The sequence below is a fragment of the Silene latifolia genome, chromosome X (assembly GCF_048544455.1).
Source record: "Silene latifolia isolate original U9 population chromosome X, ASM4854445v1, whole genome shotgun sequence".
NCBI lineage: Eukaryota > Viridiplantae > Streptophyta > Magnoliopsida > Caryophyllales > Caryophyllaceae > Silene > Silene latifolia.
This window is the reverse complement of record NC_133537.1, coordinates 107,344,169-107,348,068: the sequence shown is the minus strand read 5'-3', so window position 1 is coordinate 107,348,068 and position 3,900 is coordinate 107,344,169. Positions and strand designations below refer to the sequence as shown.

The following is a 3,900-nucleotide window of genomic DNA, read 5'->3' as shown; positions in this document are numbered from 1 at the left end:
GATAACAGCTAGCAGTAGAGAATCCTGCCCCCTGTATATCCCATGCCCCATTTCTGTAAGCAGCAGCCAGGTCCTGTTTCACTCTACAAACTCTCCTCCACACCCAGCTTGTGTTAGTACCAGGCTTATACTACAACCAGGTCTGTCCTTTAAGATGGTTATGCTTCACCCATTTGACCCATATAGTGTCCTTATCCTCAGCAATCCAATTGACCAGCTTACCTATCAGTGCCTTGTTCATCAATTCCAAGTTTTTAATCCCTAGACCACCCTCTGCTTTAGGCCTACACACAGTGTCCCATGCCACCAGTGGAACCCTATGGTAGTCAGCACAGTTATCCCATAGGAAATTTCTGCAAGTAGCCTCAACCTTTGCAAGAATTCCCTTTGGCAAAACAAACAATGATGCTCAACAGGAATGTAAGGTAGTCAAAACAGCTTTCACCAAGACAAGTCTCCCAGCATATGAAGATTTCTTTGCTCCATAGCCATGTATTCTGCTACAGATCTTCTCAACTAAACATTCACAATCCTGTTTTTGCAATCTAGTGGTTTGAATTGGCATACCAAGATACTTAAAAGGCAACTTACCCTCTGCAAAACCAGACACACTCAGGATGTCTTGTTTGAGCTGATCAGGAATCCCTCTAAAATAAGCATTAGACTTTGCAGCACTTATTTTTAGCCCAGTTGCTTTAGAAAATGTAGAGTAGGATTGGAGTAGTAACATTATAGACTTGGCATCCCCATTACAGAATAGGAGCACATCATCTGCAAACATCAAGTTAGCCAATTGCACTTGCTTGCACATAGGATGATACTTGAACTCATATTTAGCAGCAGCATACTTAATGGTTCTTGTCAGATATTCCATACATAATGTAAAAATTAATGGAGAGAGGGGGTCTCCCTGCCTGAGACCTCTCCTGCCTTGGAAATACATGAACATTTCCCCATTGAGGGATAAGGAAAAGGAGGCTGTAGATATGCACTGCATCACCATTTCCTGAAACTCCACAGGAAACCTTAACTCATCAAGAAGCTTCTCAACAAAAATCAACTCCACAGTATCATATGCCTTTTGGAGATCTATTTTAAACAGGCATCTAGGAGATGCATTAGGCTTTTCATAGCACCTAATTAGATCTTGACATATAAGAATATTCTCCTGTATGCTCCTATTTTGTATAAAAGCTCCCTGATTATGATCAATGATAAGAGGTAACACTTCAGCTAGTCTTGCACATATCAGCTTAGATATTACCTTGTAGACTACATTGCAACAGGCTATAGGACGAAATTGAAGCACAGTTTGAGGCCTATCACACTTAGGGATCAGAGTCACATTTGTTGCATTCACTTGCTTCAAGAAATGCCTGGTTTTGAAAAATCTTGGACAAAGCATTAATTACCTCCCTCCTATCTCATTCCAAGCATCCTTAAAGAACTTGCTTGTGTATCCATCGAGACCCTGATTTGTTATCGGGATACTAAAAACAGTTGCTCTAATTTCCTCCCGGTGATGTCTCTCGGAAGATAGTCTTGTGCTCCTCCCCGCACCTTTGTCCTTGATCAATAATCTTCCTGTGTATTTTAGTGGTGGCCTGTTTAGTCCCAAGAAGTCTGCATATAGTATTCCAGAATGTTTGCTGAACTCGCTACTCGGGCATCACACACATCTTGCCATTCATGTCCTCTATCATGATCACCCTATTCCCATTCCTTCTCTTTTTGAAAACCTTGTTAACAGGTTTTGCTTTGTTAATGTGATTGACAACCTTGTTAACATGTTAAACTTGATAATGAGTGAGTAGTTTCCTTAACTAGGGTTAATGGGTAATTAGGGGAAATCAACATGGGGGATGATTCATGCTTAATTTAATATGTTTTCATAATTTATTTGCTTGCTTGTTGTGATCTCAACTCATGCACATGTTATGTTTGATGAAATGCGAGCCTATGAATCCTTGCATTTTTTACCCATCACTTACCTTTTCAATGAGACTTGTAAGACATAAACCAACTCGAGTCTCATTAGACCATGCATATAGTTGAGCAGGGAGGATTAAGTCGACTTGTAGGTGTTGTACAATCTAATCAATTCGGCCCCGGGACCCAAACCTTCCTAGGATTGTAAGATATAAACCAACTCGATCCATCACAACAATAATTGCTTGCTTATAATTTGAGAATATGTTTGTGTGATCAATTCGCATGAATCCCCTATGACCCAATGACACCCTAGTGCTTTTTATCAATTGTTTACATCTAATTTTAATCATCTTGCTTGTTTACTTTTATTGCTATTTAGTTTAGTGATCTTCTTATCTCAACCCAAATCGTGACACCCCTAGACACCGCTACTTACAATCGAAAATCTTACATCAATACCCGTCCCTTGGGATCTGACCTTTACTTGCCTCTTTACTAATAGTAGAGTTGTTTGTGAAGTTATAAATATTGTTTTGGTCTAGGTGCTCCTAACGACAAGTAACCGAAAATTAAGCTCCAAGTGAGTCCGACCAAAAAATGGCGCCGTTGCCGGGGACGGTGTTAACTTGATTTGATTTTCTTAGATTGTTATTAGTTGTGTCTTTCTTTGCCCCGGGGAAGTAAAACTCCTCAAGGTTTGTTCTAATTGTTTTCAAGTTGTTTGATATTTTGCATGTCTAGAAGATCACAAGGTAACTTGTTACCCATTGATCATGAAATTGAAAGGACTTTGACAAACAATAGAAGACTTGCTAGAGGTACTTTGAGAGGTATAGGTGAGGTTGTAGATATTCAACCAAATACTATTGAGTTCATTAACCCTTTTGCAAGAGAAGGTGAGGAGAACCCAACACAAAATCCAACACAAAATCAACCCACAATGCCTAAATTTTCATCACATTCCGTACCAACCGAGGAGAACCTACCCAATGGTACTCCCACACCACAACACTTAACCGAGAATTTCATTGCTAAATCCGCATTTATCCAATTAGTCGAAAGAAGCCAATTTGGGGGAATGCCTAGTGAAGACCCTCACTCTCACATGGAGACTTTTTGTGACTATTGTGATGCGATTTCACAAACCGGTGTAACTCAAGACCAAATTCGATGGGTCTTATTTCCTTTTTCTCTAATCGGCACCGCAAAACAATGGTTGAAAGGCCTTGATAAGGCTACTCTTGGAATCGACTCTTTTAAGAAGTTGGCTCTAGCTTTCTACAAAAAATTCTACCCTTCGGAAAAGACTAACATGCTAAGAGCTCAAATTACGGGTTTTAAGCAAAGGGATGAAGAATCTTTGTATAAAGCTTGGGAGCGGTTCAAAGGAATTTGTCGCTCATGTCCTCATCATGGACTTAGCGAGTGGTTCTTGGTACAACATTTTTGGAATGGTCTTTATGAAGACTCAAGAAACATTCTCAACATGGGATCAAATGGTATATTCACCGAAGTTGACGATAATCAAACTTGAAACAATATTGAGGAAATGGCGGTCCATAATTCACAATATAGTAGACCTCGCAAGGCTACTAGAGGAGGAAAGAATGAAGCGGACTCTATTACTCAATTGGGTGCTCAACTTAGTGCTCATATTGATATCATTAACTTGAAGTTTGAAAAAGCTATGGCTAAACTTGAAGAAGCCTCAAAATCACCAAAGCATCATGTTAATGCCATGGTAGCATCTTCATCAATCCCAAGTGGGATATGTGAGAATTGTGGAACTTTGGGACATGACCAAAGTGAATGTAGGGGAACAAATGAGCAAGTGAATGCTTTTCAAGCATACAAGAGTGGTACCCCTTATTCCAACTATTACAATGAAAACACCAAATTCCACCCAAATCTCTCATACAAAAGCCAAAATGTTCAAAACCCTCAACAAACATACACCCCACCTCCCAT

At 39.8% G+C, this 3,900-nt stretch overlaps 1 non-coding gene across 1 annotated transcript; it reads right to left on the bottom strand.

Moving 5' to 3' along the window:
- Positions 1-3,244: 3,244 nt before the first annotated feature.
- LOC141624249 (small nucleolar RNA R71) lies at positions 3,245-3,351 on the bottom strand. Its single transcript, XR_012534059.1, has one exon. It is a non-coding gene; the product is annotated as a small nucleolar RNA R71 (small nucleolar RNA).
- Positions 3,352-3,900: the final 549 nt, after the last annotated feature.